General features: G+C 35.5%; 1 protein-coding gene and 1 pseudogene across 2 annotated transcripts in view; both read right to left on the minus strand.

Annotated features, from left to right (window-relative positions):
- The window catches only part of GPRASP2 (G protein-coupled receptor associated sorting protein 2), a 77,249-nt gene that overhangs the window by 18,114 nt on the left and 38,621 nt on the right, over positions 1 to 20,514 (minus strand). The gene's annotated exons all lie outside the window — the stretch shown is intronic.
- LOC113930463 lies at positions 6,544 to 7,053 on the minus strand (annotated as a pseudogene).

Raw genomic sequence — 20,514 nt, forward strand, 5'->3', positions numbered from 1 at the left:
ATTGACTTTGTAATATTTTCATTACCCCAAGAATATACCCTTCAGCTTTTAGTTGTCAGACTCCATTGCCCCTACTCCCAAACCAGAGGCAACAACTAATCTGCTTTGGTCTGTTCTGGATGGATCATATAAATGGAATGATAAAATAGATGGTCCTTTGTTGCTCTCTTCTTTCACTTATCATGTCATAACATGTATCACTACTTCATTGCTTTATTGCTAAAAATTATTCCATCATATGAATATACCACATTTTATTTACCCATTTATCAGTTAAATGGGCATTTGGGTTGTTTCCATTTATTGGCTACTATGAGCAATGCTGCTACAAACATTTGTGGACATTTTGTTTGGATATATGTATCCATTTCCATTTCTCTTCGATGTATACCTAAGAATGGAATTGCTGGAACATATGGTCACCATATGAAGAATTATCAGACTGTTTACCAAAGCAACTGCACCATTTTACATTCCCACCAGCAATGTATGAAGATTCCAATATCTCCATATCCTTGCCAGTACTTACTATTATCTGTCTTTTATATTCCAGTCATCTGAGTGAATGTGAAGTAGCATCTACTTATGTTTTTGATTTGCATTTTCCTGATGGCTGATGATGTTGAGCATCTTTTCATCTGATTATTGGCCATTTTAATATCTTCCTTGGAGAAACGTCTATCTAAATCCATGACCATTTTATGATTGAGTTATTTTTGGTTAAATGCATTCCTAAATTTTTAAAAAAAATTCTTTTTGATGCTATTATATAGTTGTTTTTAAAATTGTATTATTGGTTTGCTCACTACTACTGTATAGAAATACAAGTGATTTTTGTATATTTATATTTTATCATACAAACTTGCTGAACTTGTTTATTAGTTTTAATAGTTTTTAGTGGATTTTTTTAGGATTTTCTATATATAAGATTAATTCACCAGCAAATGTTTATGTTATTATGAATTATGTTAACATTATCAGTTAACTTTACCAATCTTTTTTTATGTACCCATTGATTTCTATCTAACCTGCAATGGCATTTTCTCTCACCAAGAATATAGGTTAAAAAAATCTCTAATATATTGTCCTGGTAATTTTATGTTTCAATATTTCCATTTAAGTCTTTGAATCAATTACAGTTTATTTTGGTGGAATACATTTTGTTATTTTTTTCCAAATAGGTCACACTTGACTAAATGCCATTAATTTAGTCTGGTAAAATATACATACATAATATTTATCACTATAATCATTGTTAAGTGTATAATTCAATTGCATTAAATACATTCACAATGTTGTATAACCATCACTACTATTTATACCAAAACATTCTCATCATTCACAACAAAACGCTATACCCAATAAACAATAACTCCCTTTTCCCCCCTTCCCTAAGCTCCTACTACTAATAATAACTACTATTCTACTTTATGTCTCCATAAATTTGCCCACTCTAGGTACCTCACACAAGTGGAATCATGGATTTGCCCTTCTTTGCCTGCCTTAATAATAAACATAATTTCTTCAAGGTCAGTCCATGGTGTAGTATATATCAGAATCTTATTCCTTCTATGGCTAAATTAAATTCCATTGTATGTATTTATCAAATTTTGTGTACCCATTCATCCACTAATGGACACTTAAGTTGTATTCACCTTTTGGCTATTGTAAATAACAATGCAAGAACACTAGTATAGACATATCTATTTATTCATTGCTTTCAATTACTTTGGGTATACAGCTAGGTGTGAAATTCTTGGGTCATATGGTAGTTCTATGTTTAACCATGTAAGAAGCTGCCAAATTGTTTCCCACACCAGCTGCACTATTTTACATTTCCACCAGCAATGCACAAGGGTTCTAGTTTCTCCACATCCTTGCCAACATTTGCTATATTCCATGCTCATGGATTCAAAGAACAAATATTGTTAAAATGTCTATACTACCCAAAGCCATCTACACATTTAATGCAATCCCTATCAAAATACCATCAGTATTTTCCTTTCCTTAAAAAATTACAGTTATCCTAATAGGTATAAAATGATATGTAGCAGCATTATCAACAATATCCAAATATGGAAAGAGCCCAAATGTCCATTGACTGATGAATGGATAAAGATGTAGTATGTATATATATATATATATATATATATATATATATATATATATATACACACAATGGAATATTACTCAGCCATTAAAAGAATATCTTGCCATTTGCAACTATGTGGATGGAGCTAGAGTGTATTATGCTAAGTGGAATATATCAGTCAAAGAAAAATACCATATGATTTCACTCATATGTGGAATTCAAGAAACAAAACAGATTAACATAAGGGAAGGAAGGAAAAAGGACGAGGGAGACAAATCCTCAGAGACTCTTAACTATTGAGAACAAACAGGGTTGCTGGATGGGAGGTGGGTGGGGATGGGCTAAATGGGTGATGGGTATTAGGGACGGCACTTGTTGTGAGGAGCATTGGGGGCTATATGTAAATGATGAATCACTAAATTCTACTCCTGAACCAATATTACACTATAAGTTAACTAACTAGTATTTAAATAAAAACAAAATAAAAAATAAAATAAAATGGTATGTCATTGTGGTTTTGATTCATATTTTACTAATGACTAATGATGTTAAACATCTTTTCATGTGCTATTACCCATTTGTATATCTTCTTAGGAAAAATGTATATTCAAGTTCTTTACCCATTCTTAATTAGATTGTTTATTTTTTTGTTATTTAGTTTTAAGAGTTCTTTACATATTCTGGATATTAATCACTTTTCAGATACATCATTTCCGAATATTTTCTCCCATTCAATAGGTTATCTGTTCACTTTCTTGGTATTATCTGTTGAGGTGCAAAAGTTGTTAATTTTGATGAAGTCCCATTTATCTATTTTTGTTGTTTTGCCTGTGCAGTTTGGTGTCATATCCATGAAATCACTATCAAATTCAATGTCATGAAGTTTCCTTCAAATGTTTTCTTCTGAGAGTTTTATCTCTTAAATTTAAGTTATGAATTCATCTTGAATTATTTTTTTATACAATGTAAGGGTCCAACTTCCTTCTTCTGCATGTGGATATTCAGTTTCCCTGCACCATGTATTGAAGAGACTGTTTTTTCTCCATTAAAAGGTCTTGGAATCTTTGTTGAAAACCAATTGACTACTGATTTTTTGTTTATTTCTGGGCTCTCTCTACTTTATTCCATTGGTCTATGTATCCTTGTGCAAGTACCATACTGTTTTAATTGTTGTAGCTTTGTAGCAAGTTTTGAAGTTGGGAAGTGTGAGTCATCCAATTTTTTGTTTTTCAAGACTGTTATGGTTATTAAGAGCCCCTTCCAATTCTGTATTAATTTGAGGATCAGATTTTCCATTTCTGTGAAAAAGGGGGTTGGAATTTTTGTTGCATTGAATCTGTAGATCACTTTGGATAGCACTGACATCTTAACAATGCTAAGTCTTTGTATCCATGAACACACAATGTCTTTCCATTTATTTAAGCCTGCTAAAATTTCCTTCAAAAAATATTTTATAGCTTTCAGCATACAAATCTTTCACCTCTGTGGTTAGATATGTTGTAAAATATTTAATTATTATTTAATCATTTCAGATGTCATTTTAATTTTACTTGCTTTCCTAATTTCCCTTTCAGATAGTTCATTGCTGCTGTATAGAAACACAACTGATTTTTTAGTGTTATCCTTTTACATTGTAACTTTGCTAAACTGGATTATTAGCTCTAATAGCTTTGTTGTGGATTTTTTTGGGATTCTATGTATAAAAGATCATACCAGCAGTAAACAGAGATAATTTTACTTTTTCCTTTCCAATTTGTATGTCTTTTATTTCTTTTTCTTATAGAATAACTCTGGCTAGAACTTCTAATACAATGGTGAATAACAGCAGTAAAAGTTGACAATCTTGACCTGTTCTTGATCTTAGAGGAAACCTGTCTTTCACCACTGAGTACCATGTTAGCTGTGGAATTCTCACAAGTACCTGTTATCATGTTGGTGAATTTTCCTTCTATTTCTAGGTTTCTGAGTTTTTATTATGAAAGGGTATTAGATTTGTCAAATGCATTTCTTTGTCAACTGAGTGATAATATTGTTTTCTTCCTTTATTTCTATGAGTGGGATTGTATTACATTGATTTATTTCCTTATATTGAAACACCCTTGAATTCCCAGGACAAATCCCATTTGGTTATGCTGAATAATCTTTTTAATATGCTTTTGGATTTGATATACTTTTAAGTTGAAGATATTTGTGTTATATTTATAAAATGTATTAGTTTTAATTTTTTCTTGTAATATCTTTATCTAATTTTGATATCATGGTAATTCTGGCCTCACAGAAAGAGTTTTAGGAAGCATTTCTCTGATTTTTTGGAAGAATTTGAGAAGGATTGGATTAATTCTTCATTGAATGCCTAATAGAATTCACTGGTGAAAGTGTCTGGTATAATAATTTCCTGCTTGAGAGGTTTTTGATTACTGATTCAATCTCTATTTGTTTTAGGTATTTGAGTTTTTTTTTTTATTATGGTAAAAATAAATAACGAAATTTAGCATCTTAACTATTTTTAGGTGTACAGGTCAGCAGATTAAGTATATTCACATTATTGTGAAAAGATCTCCAGAAATTTTTCATCTTGCAAATCTGAAACTCTATACCAATTAATCAACTCTGCTTTCTCCCTCTCCCCAGCCCATGGAAACCACAATACTACTTTTTATGTAGCTATGACTTGACTATTTTATATACATTATATAAGCAGACTCATACACTATTCGTATTTATGTAACTGGCTAATTTTACTTAGCATGTCATCAAGGTTACATTTCTGTTGAAGCATCTGACAGGATTTCTCTCCTTCTTAATGTTGAATAAAATTCCACTGTACACATACACATTCTGTTTATCCATTCATCTTGCATTGGACATTTAAATTGCTGCAACCTCTTGGTTATTGTGACTAGTGCTGCTATTATCATGGGCCTGGAGATAGCTCTTCAAAACCTGAATTATTTCAGATATGTACTCAGAAGTAGGATAGTTAGATAGTATGGTCATTCTATTTTAAAATTTTTGAGGACCCTCCATACTGTTTTCCATGGTAGTTGCACCATTTATAATCCCACTAGCATTTCTTAAGTGTTCCAATTTTCCACATCCTTGCTGAAACTTGTTGTTATGTGTTTTTCTTTTTATAGTAGCCATCCTAATGGGTATAAGGTAGTATCACATAATGGTTTTGATTTGTATTTCTTTTTAAAAAAATTTTTATTATGTTGTTAGTCACCATACAGTACATCATTAGTTTTTGATGTAGAGATTTGCATTTCTGATGCATAGTGACGTTGAGCATCTTTGCATATGCTTGTTGGCCATTTGTATATCATCTTTGGAGAAATGTATATTCAAGTTTGTTACCCATTTTTTAATCAAATTATTTGATTTTTTTGTTGTTGAGTTGTAGTTCTTTATAAATTCTAAATATTTATCCATTATTAGATATATAATTTGCAATTGTTTTCTCCCCTTCCATAGGTTACCTTTCATTCTGTTGATTGTGCTCTTTGATACACAAAAGTTTTTTTGTTTGATGTAGTCCCATTTGTCTACTTTAGCTTTTGTTGCTTGTGCTTTTGGTGTCATATTGAAGAAATCATTGCTAAGTCCAATTTATGAAGATTTCCCCTTTTGTTTTCTATAAGAATTTTAAAATTTGGGTTCTTACATTTAGATCTTTAATCCATTTTGAGTTAATTTTTGTATATGGTACAAGATAAGGGCCCCAATTTCTTTTGGATGTAGATACCCAGTTTTCCATCACCATTTGTGTGTGTGTTTGTTTTTGTTTTTGCTTCCAACTGTATTAGGCTCTTTTCATTCTTTTGGTAATCTCTTCCAGAGTTGACTATTTCCATTTGTAGGTAATGAAATGTGTAAGGAATCCACTTCAAGTGTTGGCACAGCTATGAGCATGGTCTTTCCCTTTACTTGAACTCAGAATTAAAACTTTTGGTTCTTGTTTGTTATATACCTGTCCCAGAGTACTTTTTCAGTGAAGAAATTATCTGCAGGCAGTCTTATACTTCCTAGCAGTAGTCTACAACCAGGCTCTAGCTTCTCCAGGACATTACACAAGATGGATTTAAATATGTATTAAACTATGAGACACTCTCTCAAATGAATTTAAATGCAATTTATTTTTAGACAACCTACATGACCTGTTTTTTCTCTTAAAAACAAGGCACATGTTGTGATGAGCACTGGGTGTTATACACAACTAACTAATGAATCATTGAACACTACATCAAAAACTAATGATGTACTATACAGTGGCTAAATGAACATAATAATAAAAAAAAAGCAATGCTTCCAATCCAAATAAATCAAGGTCAAAATAAATGAAGAGCTCAAGATGACATCAGTGCCATTTGTCTAAGTCCTGGTGTTGTGTGGATGAAGAGCATCAGCCAGTTATGACAACAGGTGATATATCCAAAGTAACAGCCATTTCCTTAATACTTTTCCATTTCTAAAACATCCTTAAAGAAAATCATATATGGGGTCACACCATCCTTATGCTAGTCCAGCAAAGTAAACATCTGGATTCATGTTTTCACCATTAAAGAACTGTTTTTTTTGACATTAGCAAAGGTGTGCTTGATTTGTTTTGCAGCCCCTGTCATAAAAGATTTTCATCTTTCTGGCCTCTGTTCTTCAAGTTTGCCTTTGATTGATTTCATGTAATCTTTGATGTACTTCTTTTAGGCTTCTTTTGTGAAGCTGGTTTCCTGCAAGTGATGGTTCATGACAATATCAGCACCAGTGATTTCTGTGCTTTCAGTACTGTTGCCTTCAGGGCCTTCAGTGGAGGCATTTCCACCAATGAGCAGCAAGTCATCATTGTTACTTTCTGTCCTACTAACCATCTTCCCCTCTATCTCCAGGCACAGGCCATCCATGATCTCCTAGATCTTGTAGATATTGGAGAACATCTCATCATGGCTGATGAGGTCCGGGTGGATGATTATAATAGAAGCTGGAGAGAGAGGAGGGTGGTGCTAGATTAGCAAGAGCTGGGAGCTCTGAGTCCATGGTACAGCCTGGGTGGCACTCAGTGGGAGGAGAAGCAGGCAGAAAAGCTCCCACCTCTATTTGTTGATAAGACGTCCTTTCCCCATTAAATGTTCTTGGCACCTTTGTTAAATATAATTTGACCATATATGCAAAGACATATTGCTAGGATCTTTATTCTATTCCATTGGTCTATTTGTCTGTCTTATGCCTGTACAGTATTTTGATTACTGTAACTTTGTAATGTTTTGAAGTCAGGAAATATGTGCTCCAAATTTGTTCTTTTTCAAAGTTGTTTTGGCTATTTGAGTTCCCTTGAGATTCCATATGGATTTTAGAATGTTTTCTCTATTTCTGAAAAAAATATGTTGGGATTGTGATAGGGACTGTATTGAATCAGTAAAGCATTTTAGGTAGTATGGCCATCTTAATAATATTAAACCTTGAAATACATAAATATGGGATGTCTTTCCACTTATTTGTGTCTTAAAACTTCTTTCAGCAATATTTCCTTATTATTTTTGTGTGTACAAGTCTTTCACCTCCATAGTTAGGTTTATTTCTAAGTATTGTATTATTTTGATGCTCTTGTAAATGACATCGTTTTCTTAATTTCCTTTTTGAATTGTTCACAGTTCATGTACAGAAAAACAACTCATATTTAATTTTTGATTTTACATCCTTCAACTTTGCTGAATTTGTTCTTTAGTTCTACCAGTGTGTGTAAATGTGTGTGCAAAATCTTTAGCATTTTCTACATATAAGATCAAGTAATCTGGAAACAGATAATTTTACTTCTTTTTAAAAGTTTTTTATTTAAATTCCAGTTAGTTAACATACAGGGTAATATTAGTTTCAGGTGTACAACATAGTGATTCAACACTTCCATACAACACCAAGTATTCACTTCTTAAAAAATTCTTTATTTACATTCCATTTAGTTAACATATAGTGTATTATTAGTTTCAGGGGTAGAATTTAGTGATTCATCAGTTGCATACAACGCCCAATGCTCATTACTTCAAGTGCTCTTCTTAATGCCCATCACTCAAATGCCCCATCCACCTACCCACCTCTGCTCCAGCAACCCAGTTTGTTTCTTAGAGTTAAGTGTCTCTTATGATTTGTGTTCCTCTCTGTTTTCATTTTCTTTTATTTTCCCTTCCCTTCCCCTGTGTTCATCTGTTGTTTCTTAAATTCCACATATGAGGGAAATCATATATTTGTCTTTTTCTGACTGACTTATTTCACTTAGCATAATACCCTCTAGTTCCATCCATGTCATTGCAAATGGAAAGATTTTAATCTTTTTAAAGGCTGAGTAATATCCCATTGTATATGTATATACCATATCTCATTTATCCATTCATCTGTGGGTGGACATCTTGGCTCTTTCCATATTTTGGCTATGTGGACATTGCTGCTACAAACATTGGGATGCATGTGCCCCTTTGAATCACTATGCTTGTATCCTTTGGATAAATACCTAGTAGTATAATTGCTGGGTTATAGGATAGCTCAATTTTTAACTTTCTGAGGAACCTCCATACTGATTTCCAGAGTGGCTGCACTAGTTTGCATTCCCACCAGTGCAAAAGGGTTTCCCTTTCTCCGCATCCTCGCCAACATTTGTTGTTTCCTGACTTGTTAATTGAGCCATTCTGACTGGCATGAGGTGGTATCTCACTGTGGTTCTGATTTGTATTTCCCTGATGCCAAGTGATGTGGAGCATTTTTTCATGTGTCTGTTGGCCATTTTTATGTCTTCTTTGGAGAAATGTCTGTTCTGTCTTCTGCCCATTTCTTGACTGGATTGTTTGTTTTTTGGGTGTTGAGATTGATAAGTTCTTTATAAATTTTGGATACTAGCCCTTTATCTGATAAGACATTTGTAAATATCTTTTCCCATTCTGTACGTTGCCTTTTTTTTAAGTTTTTTTTAAATTTTATTATGTTATGTTAGTCACCATACAATACATCATTAGTTTTTGATGTGGTGATTCACAATCCACTGTTTTCATATAACACCCAGTGCTCCATGCAGTAGGTTGCCTTTTAGTTTTGTTGATTGTTTCCTTTGCTGTGCAAAAGCTTTTTATCTTTTAAGTCCCAACAGTTCATTTTTGCTTTTGTTTCTCTTGCCTTTGGAGACGTGTCTAGCAAGAAGTTGCTGCAGCCAAGGTCAAAGAGGTTACTGCCTGTGTTCTCCTCTAGGATTTTGATGGATTCCTGTCTAACCTTTAGATCTTTCATCCATTTGGAGTTTATATATGGTGTAAGAAAGTAGCCCAGTTTCATTCTTCTGCATCTGGCTGTCCAATTTTCCCAACAGCATTTGTTGAAGAGACTGTCTCTTTTCCATTGGATCTTCTTTCATGCTTTCTCCAAGATTAGTTGACCAAAGAGTTGAGGGTCCATTTCTGGTTCTCTCTTCTGTTCTACTGATCTATGTCTGTTTTTGTGCCAATACCATACTGTCTCGATGATCACAGCTTTGTAATACAGCTTGAAGTCAGAACTGTGATGCCTCCAGCATTTTCTTTTTCAACATTCCTTTGGCTATTCGGGATCTTTTATGGTTCCATACAATTTTAGAATTGTTTGTTCCAGCTCTGTGAAAAACGCTGATGGTATTTTGATGGGGATTGCATTGAATGTGTAGATTGCTTTGGGTAGCATAGACATTTTAACAATATTTGTTCTTCTAATTTATGAGCATGGAACATTTTTCCATTTCTTTGTGTCTTCCTCAATTTCTTTCATGAGTGTTCTATAGTTTTCAGAGTACAGATCATTTACCTCTTTGGTTAGGTTTATTCTTAGGTATTTTATTGTTTTTGGTTCAATTGGAAATGGGATGGATTCCTTGATTTCTCCTTTTTCTGCCTTATTGTTAGTGTATAGAAATGCAACTGACTTCTGTGCATTGATTTTAGATCCTGGGACTTCGTTGAATTCCTATATCAGCTCTAGCAATTTTTTGGTGGAGTCCTTTTTTTTTTTTTTTCCTACAGAGTATCATGTCGTCTGTGATGAGTGAAAGTGTGACTTCTTTGCCAATTTGGATGCCTTTTATTTCTTTCTGTTTTCTGATTGCTGAGGCTAGGACTTCCAGTACTATGTTGAACAACAGTGGTGAGGGTGGACATCCCTGTCGTGTTCCTGACCTTAGGGGAAAAGCTCTCAGTTTTCTCCCATTAAGGATGATATTCGCTGTGGGTTTTTCATATATGGCTTTTATGATATTGAGGTATGGTCCCTCTATCCCTACATGGTGGAGAGTTTTTATCAAGAAAGGATGCTGTATTTTGTCAAATGCTTTTTCTGCATCTATTGAGATCATATGGCTCTTGACCTTTCTTTTTATTTATGTGGTGTATCACATTGATTTGTGGATGTTGAACCACGCTTGAAGCCCAGGAATAAATCCCTCTTGGTTGTAGTGAATAATCATTTTAATGTACTGTTGGATCCCATTAGCTAGTATCTTGGTGAGAATTTTCGCATCCATGTTCATCAGGGATATTGGTCTGTAATTCTCCTTTTTAGTGGGGTGTCTGTCTGGTTTTGGGATCAAGGTAATGCTGGCCTCATAGAACAAGTTTGGAAATTTTACTTCCATTTCTATTTTTTGGAACAGTTTCAGGAGAAGAGGTATTTGTTTTTATTTAAATGTTTGGTAGAATTCTGCTGGGTGGCCATCCGGCCATGGACTCTTGTTTTTGGGAGATTTTTGATTACTGATTCAATTTCTTCAGTGGGTATGCATCTGTTCAGGTTTTCTATTTCTTCCTGTCTCAGTTTTGGTAGTTCATATGTTTCTCGTAATGCATCCATTTCTTCCAGATTGCCTAATTGGTTGGCATATAATTGCTCATAATAGTCTCTTATAGTTGAGTTTATCAATCTTATTAATTCTTTCAAAGAACCAGCTCGTAGTTTCATTTATCTATTCTACTGTTTTTATTTGTTTATCATTGATTTCTGCTCTAATCCTTATCATTTCTTTTCTGCTGGATTTAGGCTTTATTCTTTTTCAAGCTTCTTTAGGTGTAAGGTTAGTTTGTGTCTTTGAGACTTTTCTTGTTTCTTGAGGAAGGCCTGTATTGTTGTATACTTCCCTCTTAGGACCACTTTGCTGCACCCCAGAGGTTCTGAACTGTCATGTTTTCATTTTCATTTGCTTCCATGAATTTTTTAAAATTCATCTTTAATTTCCTGGTTGAACCATTCACTCTTTAGTAGGATGCTCTTTAAACACCACGTTTAGGGGTCCTTCCACATTTTTTCTTGTGGTTGACTTCAAGTTTTAATGCACTGTGGTTTGAAAATTCCTATGGTATAATTTCAATCTTTTTGTACAGGGTGAGACCTGATTTGTGACCCAGTATGTGATCTGTTCTGGAGAATGCTCCATGTGCACTTGAGAAGAATGTGTATTCTGCCACTTTAGGATAAAATGCTCTGAATATATCTGTGAAACCCATCCAGTTCAGTGTGTCATTCAAGGGGATTGTTTCCTTGTTGATCTTCTGCTTAGATGATCTGTCCATTGCTGTGAGTGGGGTGTTAAGGTCCCCCACTATTTTTGTAATATTATCATTGAGTTTTTTTGGCAAAGTTTCTTTAACTTTTTTATTAATTGGTTCATACATTTGGCTGCTCCCAAGTTAGGGGCATAAATATTACATTAGTTAGATCTTCTTGTTAAATAAACCCTTTCATTATGATATAGTGCCCTTCTTCCTCTCTTATTGTAGTCTTTGGTTTAAAATCTAGTTTGTCTGGTACAAGGATGGCTACTCCAGCTTTCTTTTGATGTCCTTAGCATGATAAATAGTTCTTCACCCACTCACTTTCCATCTGCAGGTGTCTTTGTGTCTATAATGAGTCTCTCATAAACAGTATATAAATGGGTATTGTTTTTTGTATCCATTCTGATACCTGTCTTTTGATTGGCTCATTTAGTCCATTTCCATTCAGAATAATTATTTAAAGATATTAATTTAGTGCCGTTTATAATCTGTAGTGTTGTTCTTGTAGATTGTCCCTTTTCCTTTCTGGTCTTTGTTATTTTGGGCTCTCTCTGTGCTCAAAGGATTCCCTTTAATATTTCTTGCAGAGCTCATTTAGTGTTCACGAATTCCTTTAGTTTTTGTTTGTCCTGGAAACTCTTTAACTCTCCTATTCTGAATGACAGCCTTGCTGGATAAAAGTATTCTTGGTTGCATATTTTTCCCACTTAGCACATTGAATATATTATGCTAGTCCTCTGTGGCCTGCCAGGTCTCTGTGCACAGGTCTGCTGCCAGCCTTATGTTTCTACCCTTGTAAGTTAAAGTCTTCTTGTCCCGAGCTGCTTTCAGGATTTTCTCTTTATCTTTGAAATTTGCAAGCTTCAGTGTTATATGTTGAGGCATTGACCTATTTTTATTGATTTTGTGGGGGATTCTCCGTGCCTCCTAGACTTGAATGCCTGTTTCCTCCCCCAAATTAGGAAAGTTTTCAGGTATAACTTATTCAACTAAACCTTCTGCCCCTCTCTCCCACTCCTCATCTTCTGGGACCCCTATTATCTGGATATAATTTTGCTTTATGTAATTGCAGAGTTCTCTAGGTCTCCCTTTGTGATCCAATAGTTTTCTGTCTCTTTTCTTTTCAGCTTCCTTATTTTCCATCATTTTATCTTATATATCACTGACTCGCTATTTTGCCTAGTTCATCCTCATTTTTATACCCTCCATTTGGGACTGCATCTTGGTGGTACATTTTTAATTTCAGCCTGACTAGATTTTAGTTCTTTTATTGCTACAGAAAGGGATTCTCTGGTGTCTTCTATGCTTTTTTCAAGCCAAGCTAGTATCTTTATAATTGTTTTAAATTCTAGTTCAGACATATTACTTACATCTGTATTGATTAAACCCCTGGCAGTGAGTACTACCTCCTGTTCTTTCTTCTGGGGTGAATTTCTCCATCTGATCATTTTGTCCAGAAAATAATATAAGAAAGAAAGAGAAAAAATAACAATGATAACAACAGAAAAAAAGAGAAATGAAACAAAATAAGAAAAACAAGAAACAACACACACACACACACACACACACACACAAACTAGATCCTGGGGATGTTTTGGTTTGCTTTTTAGAAGAAATTAGATCCCAAAATAAGAAAAAAAGAAAAATGTATACCTATATATATATAAATTATGTATTTATATATTATATATAATTTATTAAAATATGTTATATATTACATATAATATATATAAGATAAAATACAATGAATCAAAAAATTAAAAAATATGACATATATATAAATAAAAATCAAAAAAGAAAAAAAGCATTAAAAAATACCTGAAAAAAAACTACTGAGTGACCAAAGGAAAAAAAAAAGAACAACAAATGCTATATACTGTTTTCTCCAAGAGTTGAAGCTTTGCAGCCCTCTTTGATCTTTAAACTTGGTTCAAGCAGTTGTTCATGCTGGTCTTCAGGGGGAGGGACCTGTTGCATTGATTTTCAGGTGCACTTGCCCTATTGCAAGTGTGCATCCCTCGCCAGGAGGCTGGGCTCAGTATAAGTGGCTCTGGATTCAATTATGTGGCACTGTTTTGCTCCCTGAAGGCTTTCAGTACCCATGTGCAGCATGAATATGGCAGTGTCTGGCTCTCTAGCCCTGGAGCTGAAAGTCTGCACCCCCACACTCTTCAGTGAGCCCTCATAGAAAAGTAGTCAATCACTCTTTTCTCCCTGGTTTCCATCCAAACTCTGTGTTCACCCAGCCTGTGACCAAGCTTTTTACCTCAGGTAGATGACTGAGTTTCAAAACTCCAAATTTTATGGACTCCTGTGGTGCAGATCTGTGCTATTCCTCCTGGGGGAGGGTTGGGGGGGGGTCTTACCACGCTTCTGCCTTTTGCTGGGCCCCTGCTAGGAGAGCAGTTTGCAATTTATGGCAACACAGAGCAGATAAGCCAGCACCTAGACTCGATGTTTTCAGCCGGTTATCCCAATGTGATGTTTGGGAACTCTGCCACACTCAGGCAACCCCATTCTTCTTGTGACCCCAGGGAGCCTAAGACCATGCTGTCCCACCTGGGATTCCTCTGCATTCTGCCACCTGAGCACCTTTAAGCCGGGGAGGTCCCCTACTGTAGCAGACATCTAAAAATTCCAATTTTTCACTTTGCTGTTTATAATGCTTTGTGGTAAGCCTCCTTAAGCTAAGCCTCCTTAATTTGTTTATAATGCTTTGTGGTAACCCTCTGCCACATCCTCAGCTGTGTCACCCGATTCAAGTCTCCGCACCTCCTACCTTCCAAAAAGTGGTCCCTTTTCCACTTGTATAATTGCAGCATTTCTTTTCTCAGATCTCCGATTGATTTTGCAGATGTTCAGAATGACTTGATAACTAGCTGTATTTCAGGGACTAGACAAATTTAGGGTTCCTTACTCCTGGAATGATTCTGGAAGCTTCTCTTTTTAATTTTTTTTTTTTTTGGAATAGTTTGAGAAGAATAGGTGTTAACTCTTCTTTAAATGTTTGGTAGAATTCAACTGTGAAGCCATCTGGTTCTGGACTTTTGTTCATTGGGAGGTTTTTTTTGTTGTTGTTGTTACTGATTCAATTTCATTGCTGGTCATCTGTTCAAGTTTTCTATTCCTGCTTCAGTTTTGGCAGGTTATATGTTTCTAGGAATTTGTCCATTTCTTCTAGGTTGTCCAATTTGTTCGCATAAAATTTTTCATAATATTCTCTTATAATCATTTGTATTTCTCTGGTGTCAGTTGTTATTTCTCTTCTTTTATTTGTGATTTTCTTTGAGTCTTCTCTCTCTTCCTCCTTCCCTCCTTCCCTCCCTCCCTCTCTTCTTTTTTGATGAGTCTGGCTAGAGGTTTATCAATTTTGTTGATTTTTGCAAAGAACCTGCTTCCACTGATCTGTTGTATTTTTTTTTTTTTTTTTAGTTTCCATTTTGTTTATTTCTACTCTAATCTTTATTATTTTCTTCCTTCTGCTGGTTTTGGATTTAGTTTATTCTTTCTCTAGTTCCTTTAGGTGTAAGGTGTTGAGATTTTTCTTGCTTCTTTTTTTAATTTTTTATTGTTATGTTAATCACCATATATTACATCATTTGTTTTGGTGTAGTGTTCCATGATTCATTGTTTGTTCATAACACCCAGTACTCCATGCAGAATGTGCCCTCTTTAATACCCATCACCAGGCTAACCCATCCCCCTACCTCCTCCCCTCTAGAACTCTCAGTTTGTTTTTCAGAGTCCATCATCTCTCCTGGTTCGTCTCCCCCTCTGACTTACTCCCCTTCATTCTTCCTCTCCTGCTACCTTCTTCTTTTTCTTTTATCTTAAAATATGTTGCGTTATTTGTTTCAGAAGTACAGATCTGTGATTCAACAGTCTTGCACAATTCACAGCGCTCACCATAGCACATACCCTCCCCAATGTCTATCACCCAGCCACCCCATCCTTCCCACCCCCAACCACTCCAGTAACACTCAGTTTGCTCCTGAGATTAAGAATTCCTCACATCAGTGAGGTCATATGATACATGTCTTTCTCTGATTGACTTATTTCACTAAGCATAACACCCTCCAGTTCCATCCACGTCATTGCAAATGGCAAGATCTCATTCCTTTTCATGGCTGCATAATATTCCATTGTGTATATATACCACATCTTCTTTATCCATTCATCTGTCGATGGACATCTTGGCTCTTTCCACAGTTTGGCTATTGTGGACATTGCTGCTATAAACATTGGGGTGCACGTACCCCTTCGGGTCCCTACATTTGTATCTTTGTGGTAAGTACCCAGTAGTGCAATTGCTGGATTGAATGGTAGCTCTAATTTCAACTGTTTGAGGAACCTCCATACTGTTTTCCAGAGTGGTTGCACCAGCGTGCATTCCCACCAACAGTGTAGGAGGGTTCCCCTTTCTCCACATCCCCGCCAACATCTGTCGTTCCCTGACTTGTTAATTTTAGCCATTCTGATAGGTGTGAGGTGGTATCTCATTGAGGTTTTGATTTGGATTTCCCTGATGCCGAGCGATGTTGAGCACTTTTTCATGTGCCTGTTGGCCATTTGGATGTCTTCTCTGGAAAAATGTCTGTTCATGTCTTCTGCCCATTTCTTGATTGGATTATTTGTTCTTTGGGGGTTGAGTTTGATAAGTTCTTTATAGATTTTGGATACTAGCCCTTTATCTGATATGTCATTTGCAAATATTTTCTCCCATTCTGTCGGTTGTCTTTTGGTTTTGTGGACTGTTTCTTTTGCTGTGCAAAAGCTTTTTATCTTGATGAAATCCCAATAGTTCATTTTTGCCCTGGCTTCCCGTGCCTTTGGTGATGTTTCTAGGAAGAAGTTGCTGCGGCTGAGGTCGAAGAGGTTACTACCTGTGTTCTCCTTTAGGATTTTGATGGACTCCTGTCTCACGTTTAGGCCTTTCAACCATTTGGAGTCTATTTTTGTGTGTGGTGTAAGGAAATGGTCCAGTTTCATTCTTCTGCATGTGGCTGTCCAATTTTCCCAACACCATTTGTTGAAGAGACTGTCTTTTTTCCATTGGACATTCTTTCCTGCCTTGTCAAAGATGAGTTGACCATAGAGTTGAGGGTCCATTTCTGGGCTCTCGATTCTGTTCCATTGATCTATGTGTCTGTTTTTGTGCCAGTACCATACTGTCTTGATGATGACAGCTTTGTAATAGAGCTGGAAGTCCGGAATTGTGATGCCGCCAGCTTTGCTTTTCTTTTTCAATATTCCTCTGGCTATTCGGGGTCTCTTCTGGTTCCATACAAATTTTAGGATTATTTGTTCCATTTCTTTGAAAAAGGTGGATGGTATTTTGATGGGGATTGCATTGAATGTGTAGATTGCTCTAGGTAGCATTGACATCTTCACAATGTTGGTTCTCCCAATCCATGAGCATGGAACGTTTTTCCATTTCTTTGTGTCTTCTTCAATTTCTTTCCTGAGTATTTTATAGTTTTCTGAGTACAGATCCTTTGCCTCTTTGGTTAAATTTATTCCTAGGTATCTTATGGTTTTGGGTGCAATTGTGAATGGGAATGACTCCTTGATTTGTCTCTCTTCTGTCTTGTTGTTGGTATATAGGAATGCCACTGATTTCTGTGCATTGATTTTATAGCCTGCTACTTGACTGAATTTCTGTATGAGTTCTAGCAGTTTTGGGGTGGAGTCTTTTGGGTTTTCCACATAAAGTATCATATCATCTGCAAAGAGTGAGAGTTTGACTTCCTCTTTGCCGATTTGGATGCCTTTGATTTCTTTTTGTTGTCTGATTGCTGTGGCTAGGACTTCCAATACTATGTTGAATAGTAGTGGTGAGAGTGGACATCCCTGCCGCGTTCCTGACCTTAGGGGAAAAGCTCTCAGCTTTTCCTCATTGAGAATGATATTTGCTGTAGGTTTTTCGTAGATGGCTTTTATGATATTGAGGTATGTACCCTCTATCCCTATACTCTGAAGAGCTTTGATCAAGAAAGGATGCTGTACTTTGTCAAATGCTTTTTCTGCATCTAGTGAGAGGATCATATGATTCTTGTTCTTTCTTTTGTTAATGTATTGTATCACGTTGATTGATTTGCGGATGTTGAACCAGCCTTGCAGCCCAGGGATAAATCCCACTTGGTCGTGGTGAATAATCCTTTTAATGTACTGTTGGATCCTATTGGCTAGTATTTTGGTGAGAATTTTTGCATCCATGCTCATCAAGGATATTGGTCTGTAATTCTCCTTTTTGATGGGGTCTTTGTCTGGTTTTGGGATCAAGGTAATGGTGGCCTCATAAAATGAATTTGGAAGTTTTCCTTCCATTTCTATTTTTTGGAACAGTTTCAGGAGAATAGGTATTAATTCTTCTTTAAATGTCTGATAGAATTCCCCTGGGAAGCCATCTGGCCCTGGGCTTTTGTTTCTTGGGAGATTTTTGATGACTGCTTCAATTTCCTTAGTGGTTATAGGTCTGTTCAGGTTTTCTATTTCTTCCTGGTTCAGTTTGGTAGATTTTTCTTGCTTCTTGAGGTAGGCCTGTATAGCTATAAACTTCACACTTAGAACTGCTTTTGCTGCATCCCAAAGATTTTGGACCATTGTATTTTCATTTTCACTTGTCTCCATGTAATTTTTGATTTCTTCTTTGATTTCCTGGTTGACCCATTCATTGTTTAGTAGCATATTATTTAACCTCCATGTATTTGTGCTCTTTCCAGATTTTTTGTTGTTGTAATTGATTTCTAGTTTCATAGCATTGTAGTCTGAAATGATGCATGGTATGACTTTGATTTTTTTGAACTTGTTGAGACTTGATTTGTGGAGTAATATATGATCTATTCTGGAGAATCTTCCATGTGCACTTCTTTTCAAGTGAAAAGAATATGTATCCTATTGTTTTAGAAAGTAATATTCTGAATATACCTGTTAGATCCATCTGGTCTAATGTGACATTCAAAGCCACTGTTCCCTTATTGATTTTGTTTGGATGATCTGTCCATTGACATAAGTGGGATGTTAAAGTCCCCTACTATTATTGTATTACTGTTCATTAGTTACTTTATGTTTGTTGTTAAGTGCTCTCTGTACTTGGGTGCTCGCATGTTGGGTGCATAAGTATTTGCAATTGTTATATATTCCAATTTGATCGTTCCCTTTAAGATTATATAGTGTCCTTCTTTGTCCACACTTACAGGCTTTGTTTTAAATTCATTTTCTCTGATATTAAGTATTGCTACCCTGGATTTCTTTTCACATCCATTTACATGATAAATGCTTCCCCATTCCCTCATTTTCAATCTGCATGTGTCTTTAAGTCTGAAATGTGTCTCTTGTAGTCAGGATACAGATAGGTCTTGCTTTGTTTGTTTGTTTCATCCATTCCATCACCGTATGTCTTTTGATTGAAGCATTTACTCCATCTACATTCTAAGTAATTATTGATAGGTATGTAGTTATTGCCATTTTGTAACTTGTCTTATGGTTGTTTTAGTAGTTCTTCTCTGTTCCTTTCTTCTCTTGACCTCTCATGGTTTGTCAGCTTTCTTTAGTGATATATTTGGATTCCTTTCTCTTTATTTCTTGCATATTTATTACAGGTTTTCAATTTGTGGTTACCATTCAGTTTATATATAATATCTTCTGCATATGGCAGTCTATATTAAGTTGATAGTTGCTTAACTTTAAACCCATTCTTTACTCCTCTGCCCCCATACATTTTAGTTATATGGTGTCATAGTTCACATCCTTTTATTTTGTGAGTCCCTTGACTGATTTTTATAGATATACTTATTTTTATTGCTTTTTTGCTTCCTACTTTTCTTATTCTTACTTATGGTCTTTCCACTCCACTCAATGAGTCCTCTATAATATTTCTTGTAGGGGTGGTTTAGTGGTCATGAATTCCTTTAACTTTTGCTTATCTGAGAAACTCTTTATCTCTCCTATTCTGAATGATAGCCTTGCTGGATAGAGTATTCTTGGTTCAGCTTTTCTTTTTTTTCTTTCGAGCACTTTAAATATATCATGCAGCTCCCTTCTGGCCTGCAAACTTTCTGCTGAAAAATCAGCTGATAGCCTTATGGGGTTTCCCTTGTAGTAACTGTTTTCTTTTCACCTGCTGCTTTTAAAATTCTCTCTTTATCACTACTTTTTGCTGTTTTAATTATTATGTGTCTTGGTGTGGACATCCTCGGGTTGATTTTGTTGGGGTATCACTGTGCTTTCTGTCTGGATGTCTGTTTCCTTCTGCAGATTTTAGAATTTTTCAGGTAACAATTCTTCAAATAAACTTTCTGCCCCATTTTCTCTCTTTTGCCTTCTGGGGTCCCTATAACATAAATTTTGTTATGCTTGATGGTGTCACTGAGTTCCCTAAGTCAATTCTCATTTTGTATTTTTTTCTCTCACCCACTCAGCTTGACTGCTTTCCATTACTCTGTCCTCCAGGTTGCTGATCCATTCCTCTGCTTCTTTTATACTCTGCTATTTATTCCAGATAGTATAGTTTTAATTTCATTTATTTAATTCTTTATCTCTCATTGGTGATTTTTAAATGTTTTCTCTTTGTAAAGGGTCTCCCTAAGGCCCTCCACTGTTTTCTCAAGTCCAGTACGTATCTTTGTGGTCAGTACTTTAAAATCTATTATCAGGCATTACTTACCTCTGATTCACTTAGGTCTCTTGCTGTGATCTTGTCCTTTCATTTGGGAAAATTTCCTCTGTCTCCCCATTTTGTTTACCTATCTGAGTCTGTTTCTGTGTTTTATGAAAGTCAGCTATGTCTCCTATTCTTGAAAGCTGTGGTCTTATGAAAAGTATGTCCTGTAATGCCCTGTAGTACAATGTCCCCTATTCACCAGAACCTGGAATTTT

The sequence above is a fragment of the Zalophus californianus genome, chromosome X, assembly GCF_009762305.2.
Source record: "Zalophus californianus isolate mZalCal1 chromosome X, mZalCal1.pri.v2, whole genome shotgun sequence".
NCBI lineage: Eukaryota > Metazoa > Chordata > Mammalia > Carnivora > Otariidae > Zalophus > Zalophus californianus.